Source organism: Schistocerca nitens, chromosome 2 (genome assembly GCF_023898315.1).
Source record: "Schistocerca nitens isolate TAMUIC-IGC-003100 chromosome 2, iqSchNite1.1, whole genome shotgun sequence".
Classification (NCBI taxonomy): Eukaryota; Metazoa; Arthropoda; class Insecta; order Orthoptera; family Acrididae; genus Schistocerca; species Schistocerca nitens.
The window spans coordinates 599,826,349-599,844,659 of NC_064615.1; the positions used below are offsets into that span (position 1 = coordinate 599,826,349).

Consider the following 18,311-nt stretch of genomic DNA (forward strand, 5'->3'; position numbering starts at 1 on the left):
GAGCCTAGCTACAACGACCTTGTGATCACTAATCCCTGTATCAGTCACGATGCTCTCTATCAGCTCTGGATTGTTTGTGGCTAAGAGGTCAAGTGTGTTTTCGCAACCATTTACATTTCGCGTGGGTTCGTGGACTAACTGCTCGAAATAATTTTCGAAGAAAGCATTTAGGACAATCTCGGAAGATGTTTTCTGTCTACCACCGGTTTTGAACAAGTATTTTTGCCAACATATCGAGGGAAGGTTGAAGTCCCCACCAACTATAACCGTATGAATGGGGTATTTATTTGTTACGAGACTCAAATTTTCTCTGAACTGTTCAGCAACTATATCATCGGAGTCTGGGGGTCGGTAGAAGGAGCCAATTATTAACTTAGTTCGGCTGTTAAGTATAACCTCCACCCATACCAATTCGCACGGAGTATCTACTTCGACTTCACTACAAGATAAACCACTACTGACAGACACAAACACTCCACCACCAATTCTGCCTAATCTATATTTCCTGAACACCGTCTGAGACTTCGTAAAAATTTCTGCAGAACTTATTTCAGGCTTTAGCCAGCTTTCTGTACCTATAACGATTTCAGCTTCTGTGCTTTCTATTAGCGCTTGCAGCTCAGGGAGTTTCCCAGCATAACTGCAACAATTTACAACTACAATTCCGACTGTTCCTTGATCCAAGCACGTCCAGTATTTGCCATGCACCCTTTGAGATTGCAGCCCACTCCGTACATTCCCGAGGCCTTCTAACCTAAAGAAACCGCCCAGTCCACGCCACACAGCCTCACCTCTCGTATGGAATTATCGTATGGGGCAAATCCTGGTGCACAAGCAAAGGTCGTATGGAAGTAAATACTATATTCAGGACAGTTAGAGGCATTGCAAGCACAAAATCATGTTGCCTATTTTTCGAGTTATTCGAGATGTAAGCATATTAACTTTGTATTCCCTTCAAAACAACGCTCCAGTCCATTCAATGAAAGGCAAGTAGTCTCCACCGTTTTCATCGCAGTGCTGGAAGCCATATAGACAAAGAATACACTGTATTCACGTGGCAAAATAGCTTCGAGCGTACCAGGATGTAGCTCTACAATATACCGATTGGTTATAATTAAACTTTCCCTATTCAACACGATATAACACGGAAGCTAACTACCGTACGAGGATCAAACTTGGTAGCGTTAATCTCAAGGACATGGGGAAGAGAAATAAGGCAGAATCAATCCAATTGAAGCACTTTCAATGCGCTGCTACGGTACATCATACCATTACATACCGGTGCCGTTACTGCTACAAAAGGGGATCAGTATGGCGCCCATCAGTGTCCAGAAGAGTCTGAAAGCGCAGAATTGCATTCTGCACAGCAGAAAGAAGCATGCCCATAGATATGCTGTCTGTCTGTCTTGATATGCTGCTCTTCAGATCAGCACATGTATGAATGTTCCCCTGGTAAACCCTGTCCTTCAGGTAGCCCCACAACCAGAAATCACAGGGAGTGAGCTCAGGTGGTGGTACCTACCAAACATTTGGAAACGATCGGTGATGTGCGGTGCGGTCCCATCTTGCATGAAAACTGTCGAGTTCAATGCGTCCCTCTCCTGTAGGGAGGGTATGACATGCTGGCGAACCATATTGCAGGGGCACTGGCCAGTCACACTGCACATCTTTGGTCCTTGAGTGCCAACCCGTTGAAAAACGAATGGGCCAGTAATGAATGTAGCCGTGACCATACAGTGAGACTTCATACACAGTGTTCGGAGGTGAAGATGCCAACACTCGGCAATTCTGTGTGTTCACCTCACCCGTCAGAGAAAAATGAGCCGTCGTCAGTTCTTGCGAGAAAGTGGAGAGCGAAGTCAACACGTCGTTGTACGTCCTGTGCATCAAGCTGCTGCACGATATGGATCTCGTACAGATACCATTTTAGAATGGTTCGAAGCACCTTTCATACAGTGGACCACGGGATGTTCAACTGTCGTGATACAGAACACACACTGCCTGATTGGGAACTGCGCGCATAGTTGTCTGCCGTAGCAACGGCGATTTCATCAGCCACGTGTGGTGCAACCGGAGCGACACCCAGTTCTCCAGTTGATTCGAACTTTATCATGCCGTGCACAACAGGTGAAGAAAGAGGACCCTTCCGTAATCCTTTCAGCCGGAGATATTATCTAAGTGCAGCTGCAGTATTACTGTTGTTTTGATAACAGAGCTTCAACAATAATACCCTGCTCCTTTTGTCCAGGCTTATGTTGACACGTCAACAAGAGCACTGCGACTGCTAAGGTGTGTGAGACTGTGAATCTCGATGACTGATCACGGCACCTGGTGGCCATAGTTTGAACTGGACGGTGGTGATGTAATGCATGGAAATCATGCACACCATACTCTTGAGATTAATGCTAGCAAATTTGATACTCGTACGGTAATTAGTTACTGTGTTATAACGTGTTAAATAGAAAAAAGTTTAATTATAACCAACCGATACATCGCCGCTAACTGGGAGTGCCTTGCCCTTTGAGGTGTACTTGCTGCACATGTAGGTCAACAAGTGTGTGTGTATACAGTCGATATTTGATGATTCATCGTAGATTAAAGATTTTTCACTTGTTTTCTAAGTGTAGTTTGTCATGTTTTATTCAACAGTGCTGTAAAATTGACATCAATTTCAAGGACTAGAGACAGTTATCAGTAATATATTGCATTATGTTGGACTCGAGTGGGCGCCTCGATGGAGATCAGTTTCGATTTCTAAGGTCCTCACTGTCGGAGGGATATTTGATTACTTTCTCTTAACAATCTATTACACTGCGGGTGCTTGCACGTTGTTCAGCAATCGTCAATACGCAGAAAAGCGGATTCGATTTGGAAAGAAGTTCTCACTTACGTAAAGCAGCACTGATGCAATTATCAACTTTACAGATGCTTCTTCTAAGTTAACAAATATTGTAATACAGTGTGTGGTGACCCTAAGCGCCGGCCGGGGTGGCCGAGCGGTTCTAGGCGGTACAGTCTGGAACCACGCCACCGCTACGGTCGCAGGTTCGAATCCTGCCTCGAGCATGGATTTGTGTGATGTCCTTTGATGACTGATGACCTCAGAAGTTAAGACCCATAGTGCTCAGAGCCATTTGACCGTAAGCTAACGTTATAAACTGTATCAGTGAATCATTGTTTCATGCTATAACTGAAGGAGATAAACAAATATGGTAGCAGAAGGGGACGGGACCGGTTCGAGGGAACATCGTACAATATTAAACTATAATAAAACAATTCTCTGAACTTATAAAATAAAGGATTAGGGGAAAATATGCGTAAGGAAAAACTCACGAGATACTTCAGGTAAGTACGTAAATTTTGAAATCCGTGTCGAAATGTAAAGAAAAATGCGACTGGCGAAATAGTGAACTGGGCGACTCCTTTTTCGCCACACCCCGGTCTCAGGGTTTGTGGCGACTGTGAACACGTGGTGCATATTAGGTGTGCGCTGAGTTCTTGCCGACACGGTACCGCCAGGAGAGCGTCGACCCTGTTAAGCAGAGGCGAGAGGCGGGCAAGAACTGTGCCGTGAAGAGCTTCTTTGTCGGCGCCCATTCTGCTCGGAGCGCAGCACAAGGCGGCCGCACACTGCACAGCCCGGCGGTTGCATAACTGCAACGAGCGGCGAAGCAGCGTGGCGGTGGTCCTTCAGGATGCCTCCTCCTGCTCATACTGACCCCCTCCCCCCCTACTCCTGCCAACAACCACTGTATGAGCCGCGCCTCTCCTTCGGTCGACACTGTCCTCGAAAACTGCCTGCGTATTTTCTGTTCTCGACGTTGTGCCCACAAACCAAAGAAACTTGTACATCTGACAAAAGGGAAGAATGGAAACTGCTAATAAACTTAGGATGTGTGAAGCATATAGCTTCTTTGCAGGTGTCAAAGGTACTTCACTTATTGGCGTGTACAAAATACGAATCACTAACAAACTAAAGGTGAGTAGCACCTTTAATATTACTGAAATACTACACTGAAGCGCAAAGAAACCGGTATAGGCATGCGCATTACAGGGTCCCCATACGCTTTCTTCGCGGATGAGGTTACAACAGCTTTGAAATCCTAAGTCAAGAAGAAAAACACTGAATTTTTCCAATCTGGTTTTGATGCCTGGGTTTAACGATGGCGCAAGTATACAAAAATACATGGGGACTTTGTTGAACGATGGTATTGTGCAGAGGGCTGTTCAGGCCCTAATTCTCAGGAGACATTAATTTTTAAACCACCTACTTTTTAGTCTCACACCTTAGGGGTACCAGAAGCAAGAGCACTTAGTGACTGTGGTGTGCCTTTGTACAGAAGGAGTGTAGCGATTTACTGAACGTTGAGCAAAGGCAGAGGCATAAACGAAAGTTAAGATCGATTTAAAAAGAATGCATCCAGTTTGTTGTATCAGTTTGTTATTGAGACGCCAAATAAAACAGTGATGGGAAAAACGTGAAGGCCATTTCATTTAGAGGAAAGTTTGAAGCAAGGTTTTTCTGGGATGTAAAAGTACTGCCTTTTGCCTCGCAAAAAAAATCTTAGTCTGTATGACCATTCAGCAATTAACACTTCTGTGTTTTGCAGAGGGTTCATACTACCACTTTGACTGTTTCTCTACCGTTCCACGTAGGAAAAATGAGCATCTAAATCTTTCTGGGCGAGCTCTGATTTCACTTATTTTATTAAGGTAGTCCTTTCTCCGAATGTAGATGAGCGTCGACAAAATATTATGGCACCGGAAGGAGAAAATTGAAGACTGAAATTTCGTGAAAATATCTCGTTGCAACGAAAAAGACTTTGTCTTAATAATTGTCACCCAAAACTCGCTTATCGCCCAGTAAGTGGTGAACAGTACGGAACTATTCTGGGGCCGGCCGTGGTGGCTGAGCAGTTCTAGGTGCTTCAGTCCGGAACCGCGCGACTGCTACGGTCGCAGGTTCGAATCCTGCCTCGAGCATGGATGTGTGTGATGTCCTTAGGTTGGTTAGGTTTAAGTAGTTCTAAGTTCTAGGGGACTGATGACCTCAGATGTTAAGTCCCATAGTACTCAGAGCCATTTCAACCATTTTTTTGAACTATTCTGGACCAGCCGTGTGATAACACTGCAAGTCCGTCAGAACATGCTTCTTCTTCTTCATTCATTGGTTTATTTCCAGTAATCAATACCTGTAACATTTTCCGTTGCAACATTCACTGTTCTTTACGTCTGTCATTCGTTTACACTTATTCACATTTATTAAAGTTTTTACTCCAGATATGGCATATACGAAATATGACGATTCGATCCTTTCTCGATTTAATATGATCGTGCAGAAGTTTTAGCTTCCTATTCGTCCTTTTGATTTTCTTAGACGTTTCATTCTGTGGAAGTAATGTCTAGAAGACACAGCTTTAGTACGTATTGTCACTCCTGTTTATTTGTAGCTCCTTAAAATCGGTACTTACAACGTACCTACTTCTGTACGTTTTAATGGCTGGCTCTGAGCACTATGGGACTTAACATCTATGGTCACCAGTCCCCTAGAACTTAGAACTAATTAAACCTAACTAACCTAAGGACATCACACAACACCCAGTCATCACGAGGCAGAGAAAATCCCTGACCCCGCCGGGAATCGAACCCGGGAACCCGGGCGCGGGAAGCGAGAACGCTACCGCACGACCACGAGCTGCGGACGTACGTTTTAAATGGTGATATTTTAGCAAAGATCAGTAACTTTGATGATTTCATTCACTGTTATCCAGATGTAAATAAGGTGAACGTACTTTATTACTCTTCGGTTTATTAAGGCAGTGTGGTAATCTTAAATTCTATATAATGCCGATTTCTTGAGGTACTGAAGTTTCGTCCTCCATGTCTGTTTATTCAGCACATTTGATGGAGTAATGCTGATATAAAGGGAGGTTATAATTAAATTTTCGCTGCTTAAGAGGGCCGCCGTGAAAAACGAGTGGCCATAGGACCATGAAACTTTACGAAAATAGTTGCAAGGACATGCAGAAAAGAAATAACGAATAACCCATTGAAATAAAGACAGTTTAATTTCCACAGAAGAGAGGTAACATCTGTCAATTGCGCACCATGTTTACTTGCAGTTAGCAAACGTTGCTCAGAGTGGCGACCATCTGCATCGACGGCAGCATGGAACCGCACAGATACCATTTCACAATTGATGTACATATGTAGACTAAAGCGACGAATGAAAATTTATACCAAGGCCATGATTTAAATTTTCATTCGCCGCTTCAGTCTGCATATGTACATCACAGATGTTTGAGACTTGAAGAGATCTCCGGAACCTTATAATTTCACTTCATTTCACAATTATTCGCAGCACTGAAATGTTCAGCAGTCGTGCCACAACTGCTGCACTGCTCGGAGATCAAGCATTGCCAGCATTCTCAGCCACGGCAACAGTAACGTCAACAATTTGTGGCGAAGTTGGCCGGCGGCCTGTCCCAGGTGCAGTTCGCAAATCGCAAGTTAATTTGAACTTCCGGATCATGTTCTTCAACCCCAATGCGGATAGAGGGCCTCTCCATATTCCTTTAATGCGCCGATACTCGCGAAGAACAGTAGCACTACTGCCGTTGTTTTGATAAAGCAGCTTACAAGTAAAGTCCTGCTCACTTTGTCTGCAACTGTGATGCACGCAGGTGATTAAGCTCGAACATCACGTTGCCGTACCAGTGTCGTCGCCTAATGGAAAGTCATGATACTAGCACTACTAACGACGCAAATCCTACAAGCAGTCAGTCTGAACAATATTTCTATAAAGTTGGGTACCCATGCGGTAAAAAGTTTCCTCTTTACGCTGTCTCAAGTAGCGAAAGTTTGATTATAAACACCCTGTATTGTACTCCTTATTGAGCATAAATAACGGTGGCATTTAATCTCTCTATTATGTTAGCGAATGTAGGCAATCTGCAACGCCCGGTTTTGCGGTGCCTTAGTATGGCTGCTGCTGACACTTTTAGGTTCGTCGAAAGGCTGTGCTAGAGAACATTTTAGTTGAAGCATTCGGGATCTAGTGCGTCCGAGATGCCGATTAAGCTCATAGTTGTAGGCAATTCAGCTGTACTGTGAGGACATGTGAACGATAAAATGCCACGGAGAGAATTTAACGCCTACCAACACGCCACTGAGCAAAGCGAAAAAATGTCACTTGACGCAGGAGAATCGGTCTAGATCTCGCACTGACAGTGTCGTGCCGCTGAGGGGAATGTTGTGCAGGAAGTACTGAAACGTCATTTCCCGGCCAGGATGTCCGGGTCCCGCGGCGCTCTCCTTACAAGCAAGGCAAGCGCCATCGCTTTGCCTCACTAATTTCACCAGCCAATCGAAATAAAATTAATAATAAAAGGCGTTTCTGGAAACATTTTTTGCAGCCCAAAAGAGTTGCATTCTTTCTCTGCCCGCCGCCGTCCTGCTTCTGCTCACCATGAAAGTCCTTAAAGTTGATAGTCCGTGATTGGTGGGAGATGTCTTCGTGATTCAGTCCATTGCTCTTTAGGTCTTCCCTTTCCTCTTTCAACCATTTACTGGAGGCTTTAGGTCTAGTGTCTAGTATAACTAAAATGGACTTGTTAATCAGGTTGCGTCCATCCTGAAGAGATGTCCGTAGGATTTTAGTCATTTTCTTATTCAATCCACCAGCAGTTCATTATCACTGGATAGCTCTTGTCATCCTCGATGTCTTGACTTAGGACCCATTATATTCCGAAGGATGTTGCGCTCAAAAACCTCGACTTCTCTCAGTCCAGCCTTTCCCATCATTGAGGCATTCGATTTCGTACGGACATTTGCTTTTGATAGCTGTGTTAAAGTGCCCAAGGTTAGCTCTTAATGACACTTTGTCTTTTATAGCACATGCGTGAATGGAAATCAACGGCTAGCTTCTCTTCTGCTGTACCTGAAACTTTCTATCTTGCCGTACTGCTGTTATTAAGTGATAGGGCGCTGTTCGGATGTTGGTATGTTCTCTGGAAAGAAATTTGGCGGCCAGCTTTTCTGTTTGTTCATTCAGCGTGTTTATCTGTTCCACAGCTGTTTTTGTGTTTCTTGACAATATGACCATTTTTGTGTACTGTGTCTTTCCAGGCTAATTCCTTTTCTCTTCCTCGGATGGCAATCTCTAAGAGGCAGTCTAAGACAATTTGGAACGTCCATGATTCAGTAGGACTCAAATTTTAAATAAAAATTCTTTGTCCTACGAATCTTACTTTTGAATGTTTGTGTTGAGCGTTTGCTTGATAATTTCTACTGTTTCTGGGTCCACTCGACATTCTATTAATGTCAAATAGTACTTCCCCATCGACAGAGTCATAGGGTTTCTTGAAGTCGACGAAGGCAACGACCACATTTGTGGACGTGTAATTTTCCATTACTCGTGACAAAGTCCACATCATCTCGACGCAAGATCTTCCTTTTCTGATACCCAGCTTAATGTTGGCCAATTGGGTGATCTATTTGCTCCACCAACCTTCCCTGATATTATCCACTAAGTCATTTATATGTATTTTACGCCTGAAGATTTCTGTGTTCTGTTTGATAGAAACTCTTCAATCCAATCACACACCTGGTCTGATATTCCGTACGTTCGTATTTTGTTTGTTAGGTGGCACTGGGGAAATGTACTGAATGCCTTCCCTACGTTAATGAAGACTGCGTCAACGCGGTCACTGGTTTGTAGATATTATTCCAGTTTTCCAAAACTCTCAACTTAGGACATTTACGGGGATTTGTCCTCCATTTCTCAACAATTCCGCTGTAATAGAGTCTTTCCTGGTGGCTTGTTTGTTCTCCAATTCCGCGGAACTGGAGGGACTCCTATAACAAAGTTCATCGGTGAGAAACCTACACCAACACTCAAATAATGCGATTCTATAGTATTTCGACTTACCACTGACAAAAGTAGCCATACCGTGTTAAATAAAGCATTCTGCACAGTAGGTGGTCCTGAGCTGTGACAGAATCGAAACAACGAAACTATGCATCTTACAGAGTTCCTCGCAGAGTATTTATTAATGGTAAATCGGAAACATGGAGTTCATAATTGAGAAAAAATGCAGCTTAGAGTTTAGCGTCGAGAGAGAGAGAGAGAGAGAGAGAGAGAGAGAGAGAGAGAGAGAGAGAGAGTGAGACGACAGCGACATAGGTTTTCACGGCCGGTATTAAGTGAAGAATGAGAGCAACGTAAGAAGAAGATAAGCAGAAGGCAACGAACACTTTAATCTGGAATAAATGTGTAAGAAAGCTCTTACGCTCGTAACGGGCTAGAAATACGCTTCATTATCACGTGAAACATGGACCAGCTATCGCGATTAATACTTACAGTGACTTACTCGAAGTCTGTTTCTTGAATACTCGCATCGTTTATTGCTATCTTCGTCCTCGTGCTAGAAGTCCTTAATAGTAGCGACGTTAACAGTACTTCAAACCACGTATCGGCCACGTGAACCGTGTCTCTATGGAGACAGTACAGTGTCTTGTTGTGTTTAGTTATGAACAACAGAGATGCTACTTAGGTATTCGGCGCAGATGGAGACTGGAGTGGTAACATAAACTTTTCAGAATCGCTTTTATTCTCCTCCGTACAAGAGGAACGAAAATGATTAAGCAATAGAGGCATATTGTGTATACTGAAGGAAGTATTGTGCTGACAAAAAGACCGACATATATGCAGCAACACCAAAACAAATTGTTTCATTCTTATTCGTTTCGAATGGTTAAATGAACTTGAAGAAAAAGAATTTCATGTTGATATAGATGTTAGGCGCACCACTTGCCTATCTCATGTTCTAGTTGGTTTGTACATAATAACTATGTGCCCAGCTTGGACTTCAACGGGTACCTTTAATCGTTCGTAGGTAATACTCTCACCGCAGTGCCATGTAGACACATCAATATTGACAATCTCAAATTAGTTGTTACCTCTCTACCACTTTCCAAACTTAGATAATCTCTCCTGCATACGTTGCTTGGACTACCATGCCTGAAACGAAGGAAGTTCGGGAAATAGGCGGGTGGTACTAGTAGAACTGAAGCTGTGATCATGCCTGGATAGCTGAGTCGTTATAAGGATTGTTTTCGGAAGACACGACTCTGGGGTAGAGCAGTAATCTCTCAGAAAGTTTCGTAACGGCTCTTCTGCTGCCACGCTGACAGCCGTCATTACGTTACGCGAGCGTTAGTTGCTACGTCAGTACTCGTCCAATGACCTTCTTTCGCCGGAAGCGAAATCAGTGGTGAATACATTTTCAGTAAGTAATTTTGCCGTAAGTCTGCTATCCGCTTCCATGTAAAGGACGGTACACACACTAAGTTTGTCATATGTCCCTTTAACTGCGCAGGCTAAACGGGTCAAAAACTGCCGCAGTATTTCTGCTTCTAAGCGATGCAATGCCTGATAAAAGCAATGAAACTCCCGGAAGAGGACAAGGAAACGAAATGGAAACTTCACGGGTTGAGAGGGTATATGTTGAACCAACTCTGGTCTGGATGCATGTACCCATTCGGTCGGTTGGGAAAAATGTCGTGAAGCTGTTGTGCCTCTCCTGGGGCAAAGTACACGACGACTGTTGTTAACTGGTCCCTGGTATTCCGAATACCGGCACTGGGAGAGAATAGACGTGCGAACTGGTCCCGCACATGTTCTGTCAGGGAGAGATTGGGGATCTTGCTGGCCACAGGGGTAACTCAGCATTGCGCAGACAGTTTATAGAGACGCGTGCCATGTGTGGGAGAGCACTGTCCTGTTGAAAAATGGCACCACGATACTGTCGCAAGAGAGGCAACACGAGTCCGTAACGTACCGTTGTAACGTGAGGGTTCCCTCAGCCACTGCCAACAGTGCCCTGAAGTCATACCCGGAGTCTCCCCACGCTAGAATGTCGCGAGTAACACCGCTGTTTCTCTACAAAACATTTGGAAGCATGAGGTCTCTCCCCCAGTAGATACCATGCTCGCCGAAGATTGTCATATGAGTTAGTGCATCTACATCTACGTGGATACTCTGCAAATCACATTTAAGTGCCTGGCAGAGGATTCGTCGAACCACCTTCACAATTCTCTACTATTCCAATCTAGTATAGCGCGCGGAAAGAATGAACACCAATATCTTTCCGTACGAGCTCTGATTTCCCCCTTTTTTTTATTGGGGTGATCGTTCCTTCCTGTGTAGGTCGGTGTCAACAAAATATTTTCTCATTCTCAGGAGAAAGTTGGTGATTGGAATTTCGTGAGAAGATTCCGTCGCAACGAAAAACGCCTTTCTTTTAATGATGTCCAGCCCAAATCCTATATCATTACGGATATTTCACGATAATACGAAACGTGCTGCCTTTCTTTGAACTTTTTCAATGTACTCCGTCAGTCCTATCTGGTAAAGATCCCACACCGCGCAGCAGTATTCTAAAAGAGGACGGACAAGCGTAGTGTAGGCAGTCTCCTTAGTAGGTCTGTTACATTGTCTAAGTGTCCTGCCAATGAAACGCAGTCTTTGGTTAGCCTTCCCCACAACATTTTCTAAGTATTCCTCCCAATTTAAATTACTCGTAATTGTAATACCTAGGTATTTTGTTGAGTTTACGGCTTTCAGATTAGACTGATTTATCGTGTAAACGAAATTTGAGTTCCTTTTAGCACTTATGTGGATGAACTTTCCGTTATTTAGGGTCAACTGCCACTTTTCGCACTATTCAGATGTTATTGTTGTTGTTGTGGTCTTCAGTCCTGAGACTGGTTTGATGCAGCTCTCCATGCTACTCTATCCTGTGCAAGCTTCTTCATCTCCCAGTACTTACTGCAACCTACATCCTTCTGAATCTGCTTAGTGTATTCACCTCTTGGTCTCCCTCTACGATTTTTACCCTCCACGCTGCCCTCCTATGTTAAATTTGTGATCCCTTGATGCCTCAGAACATGTCCTACCAACCGGTCCCTTCTTCTTGTCGTGCCACAAACACCTCCCCAATTCTATTCAATACCTCCTCATTAGTTGTGTGATCTACCCATCTAATCTTCAGCATTCTTCTATAGCACCACATTTCGAAAGCTTCTATTCTCTTCTTGTCCAAACTATTTACCGTCCATGTTTCACTTCCATACATGGCTACACTCCATACAAATAATTTCAGAAACGACTTCCTGACACTTAAATCTATACTAGATGTTAACAAATTTCTCTTCTTCAGAAACGATTTCCTTGCCATTGCCAGTCTACATTTTATATTCTCTCTACTTCGACCATCATCAGTTATTTTGCTCCCCAAATAGAAAATCTCATTTACTACTTTAAGTATCTCATTTCCTAATCTAATTCCCTCAGCATCACCCGACTTAATTCGACTACATTCCATTATCCTCGTTTTGCTGTTGTTGATTTTCATCCTATATCCTCCTTTCAAGACACTGTCCATTCCGTTCAACTGCTCTTCCAGATCCTTTTCTGTCTCTGACAGAATTACAATGTCATCGGGAAGCCTCAAAGTTTATGTTTCTTCTCCATAGATTTTAATTCCTATTCCAAATTTTTCTTTTGTTTCCTTTATTGCTTACTGAATATACAGATTGAATAATATCGAGGGTAGGCTACAACCCTGTCTCACTCCCTTCTCAACCACTGCTTCCCTTTCATGCCCCTCGACTCTTATAACTGCCATCTGGTTTCTGCACAAATTGTAAATAGCCTTTTGCTGCCTGTATTTTACCCCTGCCATCTTCAGAATTTGAAAGAGAGTATTCCAGTCAACATTGTCAAAAGCTTTCTCTAAGTCCACAAATGCTAGAAATGTAGGTTTGCCTTTCCTTAATGTTTTTTCTAAGAGAAGTCGTAGGGTCAGTATTGCCTCACGTGTTCCAACATTTCTGCGGAATCCAAACTGATCTTCGCCGAGGTCGGCTTCTACCAGTTTTTCCATTCGTCTGTAAATAATTCGCGTTAGTATTTTGCAGCTGTGACTTATTAAACTGATAGTTCGGTAATTTTCACATCTGTCAATACCTGCTTTCTTTGGGATTGGAATTATTATATTCTTCTTGGAGTCTGAGGGTATTTCGCCTGTCTCATACATCTTGCTCACCAGATGGTAGAGTTTTGTCAGGACTGGCTCTCCCAAGGCCGTCCGTAGTTACAATGGAATGTTGTCTACTCCCGGGGTCTTGTTTCGACTCAGGTCCTTCAGTGCTCTGTCAAACTCTTCACGCAGTATATTATCTCCCATTTCATCTTCATCTACATCCTCTTCCGTTTCCATAATATTGTCCTCAAGTACATCGCCCTTGTATAGACACTCTATATACTCCTTCCACCTTTCTGCTTTCCCTTCTTTGCTTAGAACTGGGTTTCCATCTGAGCTCTTGATATTCATACAAGTGGCTCTCTTTTCTCCAAAGGTCTCTTTAATTTTCCTGTAGGCAGTATGTATCTTACCCCTAGTGAGATAAGCCTCTACATCCTTACATTTGTCCTCTAGCCATCCCTGATTAGCCATTTTGCACTTCCTGTCGATCTGATTTTTGAGACGTTTGTATTCCTTTTTGCCTGCTTCATTTACTGCATTTTTATATTTTCTCCTTTCATCAATTAAATTCAATATTTCTTCTGTCACCCAAGGATTTCTACTAGCCCTCGTCTTTTTACCTACTTGATCCTCTGCTGCCTTCACTACTTCATCCCTCAGAGCTACCCATTCTTCTTCTACTGTATTTCTTTGCTCCATTCCTGTCAATTGTTCCCTTATGCTCTCACTGAAACTCTGTACAATTTCTGGTTTAGTCAGTTTATCCAGGTCCCATAGCCTTGAATTCCCACCTTTTTGCAGTTTCTTCAGTTTGAATCTACAGTTCATAACCAGATATCTTTCCTAAATCGTTTTGCACTAAGTTTTGAATTAATCGAAGAGTTCCCTTTCCTGCTCGGTTCTCAAGATAGCCGTACAGTCTTTCGGGCGAAAATTGGTGAATTCTTAAACTTTTCTAATCTCTGCTTCGAAAATACAGGTTTAGTTCTCCTGCTCTACTGTCCCCTCTATCGATTAGACGTTGAACCTTAATTTAACTTAGTTTCACGTTGCTACCTCCTTGAATAGTATGGCGAAGATGGAGTTACAAGTAGTCTTAACTCCATCATGCACCATACTTGTCTGCTAGACCTCTCTGCTGGGTAGGGCGATTAGTGACACGGGAAATTCTCTCACACATTCAAGTAACAGAAGTGGGCCTCGGTCATAATGGTGACTTCTATGTATGTAAAACAATATCTGTCGCCGCATACTATTATCGTCGGGAATGAAAAACCCATAAAAATTGATGAAAAGTGTAAGAGGTCCATTAAACGTTTTAGGTTCATGAAATCTTGATATTTTCCTTATCAGCAGGGCGCGCTGATAAGTGCTTGAAAATAATCCTCCATTTTCTAGAATCATTGGTCTTCCGACTGGTTTCATGGTATGAAGTTCTCCTGTGTCAACCTCTTCATCTCCGAGTAAGACATACCCAAGGCCCGCAATAATTTGCTGAGCACGTTCAAATCACTGTCCTCTTCGCCCCTGCAACCTCCCCTCCCTCAAGTTTTTGGCGTGTAAGGCTTCCAGTTGTACCGTGAAAAGCTATTGCCTTATGTCTCAACATATTTTCTATCATGGCCGTTCTTTTCCCAGGCAGTGTTTCTTACACACCTTGGCGATTCTGATCGTTGCCCTCAGTTCTTATCCATACGCATTATTTTCAGCATTCTTCTGAAAATATCACATTCCAGGCGCTTATATTGTCATCTCCGATTTTCCCACCGTACAATTCCGTGGTCTAGGAGTACATTCGCGGCAGTTTCTTCCTCAAATTAAGACCTATGTTTGACACTTTTACATTTATTTTGCCCACAATTCGCTCTTTGCTCCTACAAACCTCTTTAATATATCGTACTTGCTTTGTGCATCACGTATTATTTTGCTTTCGATGTAATAGAATCCCTTCATTTCGCCTGTTACACGACACCCCTATTTCGATGTCAAATTTGTCGCTGGTCTCATTGCTGCTATCCCTCATTAGTCCTGTCTTTCTCTGGTGTACTTTCGATCCATATTCGGTACTCGTAAGACTGGTGATTTCATTCAAAAAGTCCTTTTTCTTCCCTACTTTCACTGGCGATAACGATGTCTTTGTTAGTCCTGTAGTTGATATCTTTTCGTCTTGAATTTTAGTCCCACTTCTACACCCGTCTTTTATTTCGGTCATTGCCTCTTCGGCGTACAGGTTGAGTGGTAGGGGTGAAAGGCTGTATTCCTACTTTCCACGCTTGTTATTCCAGCGCTTCTGTCTTGGCCCGTCTCGCTGTCGCCTTTTTGTGCCTTATATGTACAATATATTTTCTGTCTTTTGCTATAGCGCATCGCAGAGTACTTTTAGTGGTGTACGTATCAACTGCGTATGCGGTACGGAAATGAAACTGTCTTGGGACCAACAGAAACCTGTAATGAATGGAAAACACTACAAAATCAATATTTTTTATTAATGATGAACGCTTTCGTTCTTACTAGCATTTTATCTTCAGATGTAACTTGGGAAAGTAAGAATGAGGCACGACAATATAAACATTATATAAATGTGACGTTAAAAACAATGCACTTTACACTGTACGGATATACTGGTCTAACCAATGAAATTCAGTTTAAGAAAAGCCTAAAGGATTTATTGGTGGCCAACTCCTTCTACTCCATTGATGAATTTCTCTGTAGAACCAACTGCACAATTTCAGAGCAGTAATGTGTTCATTGCAAATAAGTGTGTGTGTGTAAGTACAATCTAACTTCTGCACCATTTCAGTGCAGTAATATGTTCAATGTAAATAAGTATTATAGTAGTTGCATTACCCGTTTATTACCTTATAAATAAATAAAAAACTTTTATTTTAAATTCAGTGCATTAGTATCTGTAAAATGATCCTTTCATACAGTGTTCATTAAAAAATAACGACCATTCCACTTGGGACCTGTAAAATGTTACATTAGCTTATTTGTTTGTGTTGTAAATATTTGTCATGTATTGTTTTCCTGACATGTTCTACATCCTGGAGGACCTCCTCACTACGGATCAATTGGAATGAAAGTAAATCTAATCTAGTCTCTGCTGCGAGGATGTTGACTTGTGCACATGACACGTGATAGACTATGTAATCGTTCATCCTCTGTACATTTTTAAGTAGTTTCATGTTATATACTTTACTACTAATGACAACCTGCACCTTGAAACACTAGGCATGAATAAGTTCTTGAGGTTGTAATGTTATTTGCAGGACCATTCGATCATTTTTACGATCATTTTTGTATTGACTTCAAGATGATGTGCAAGTCGTATCCAAACCGGTGACAGTTAATTAAAAAAGTGTTATCCGGGCGGTGATTTTTATTCATCATTCCAAAGGTTATCACGCTTTCCTGAGATATGCAATCAGTTGTGACAGAGAAATGTCGCAGTTACGTTGGTCAAAAATGGGGGATGTGGAGTTGTGTTCATTCCAAAACAGAAATACTTGTACGTACGTCAACGAACCACCGCCCCTGGTCTCTGCTTGACAAGGAGGAACCTCCTGCTGCCAGAGATGTCACAGCGGCGGGATGCGCCCTCCATCACTGACAGGCCGGTGCAAACGCGACCTCCCCCAGGGGGCCTTTTGGGGGATTAGCGCAGCCGTCACTGCCCTGATAAGCCGGCACCAGCGCGGCTTCCGGGAAACGCCACAGATACTGCCCTTCGCTCCCACACTACTGTCTCTCGGCTGTGAGCTAACCAGTATGACATCCGGACACACATGCTGGGAGCACAAACAATAACTGTACGACGAGCTGGACCGAGCCTCTCAGTCCCGATGGACTCATCACTGTCGCATCCCGTTTAACTTTAAACACGAGGACGTGATATCCACCACACTGCTGAACGCTTAGAAACACTTCAGGTCGTTCACACGGAACGTGTGCTGCGGTGTGATTATTTGCAGCCCAGAGAGCGCTCCGGTGACTGTGGGCGGTACAAATGACGAGCGAGATTTCGAAACGAACAGGAGTAAACTAGATTTTCACTTGGTCAAACAAACGATATTGAGCACCCGTGCGACAATGTTTATTGTAATAATGTACATTTGATTTGTACAGCCATTGCCCTTTTATCAATGTATCTACCATTAACTTCTGCACTGGCCGTGAATTTAACTGTTAAATCAGGGACATTTTTATTACTGATATTCCGTCCTCGGTCACAATATTTTTACACAACATCCTTGGAGTTTACAGGCAGCCATGGTGATCTCGCCATACTGAAAATACACTCCTGGAAATGGAAAAAAGAACACATTGACACCAGTGTGTCAGACCCACCATACTTGCTCCGGACACTGCGAGAGGGCTGTACAAGCAATGATCACACGCACGGCACAGCGGACACACCAGGAACCGCGGTGTTGGCCGTCGAATGGCGCTAGCTGCGCAGCATTTGTGCACCGCCGCCGTCAATGTCAGCCAGTTTGCCGTGGCATACGGAGCTCCATCGCAGTCTTTAACACTGGTAGCATGCCGCGACAGCGTGGACGTGAACCGTATGTGCAGTTGACGGACTTTGAGCGAGGGCGTATAGTGGGCATGCGGGAGGCCGGGTGGACGTACGGCCGAATTGCTCAACACGTGGGGCGTGAGGTCTCCACAGTACATCGATGTTGTCGCCAGTGGTCGGCGGAAGGTGCACGTGCCCGTCGACCTGGGACCGGACCGCAGCGACGCACGGATGCACGCCAAGACCGTAGGATCCTACGCAGTCCCGTAGGGGACCGCACCGCCACTTCCCAGCAAATTAGGGACACTGTTGCTCCTGGGGTATCGGCGAGGACCATTCGCAACCGTCTCCATGAAGCTGGGCTACGGTCCCGCACACCGTTAGGCCGTCTTCCGCTCACGCCCCAACATCGTGCAGCCCGCCTCCAGTGGCGTCGCGACAGGCGTGAATGGAGGGACGAATGGAGACGTGTCGTCTTCAGCGATGAGAGTCGCTTCTGCCTTGGTGCCAATGATGGTCGTATGCGTGTTTGGCGCCGTGCAGGTGAGCGCCACAATCAGGACTGCATACGACCGAGGCACACAGGGCCAACACCCGGCATCATGGTGTGGGGAGCGATCTCCTACACTGGCCGTACACCACTGGTGATCGTCGAAGGGACACTGAATAGTGCACGGTACATCCAAACCGTCATCGAACCCATCGTTCTACCATTCCTAGACCGGCAAGGGAACTTGCTGTTC

At 43.9% G+C, this 18,311-nt stretch overlaps 1 protein-coding gene across 1 annotated transcript in view; it reads left to right on the forward strand.

Moving 5' to 3' along the window:
• LOC126235186 (transcription factor GATA-6-like) overlaps positions 1 to 18,311 on the forward strand; it is a 520,767-nt gene that overhangs the window by 161,861 nt on the left and 340,595 nt on the right. The gene's annotated exons all lie outside the window — the stretch shown is intronic.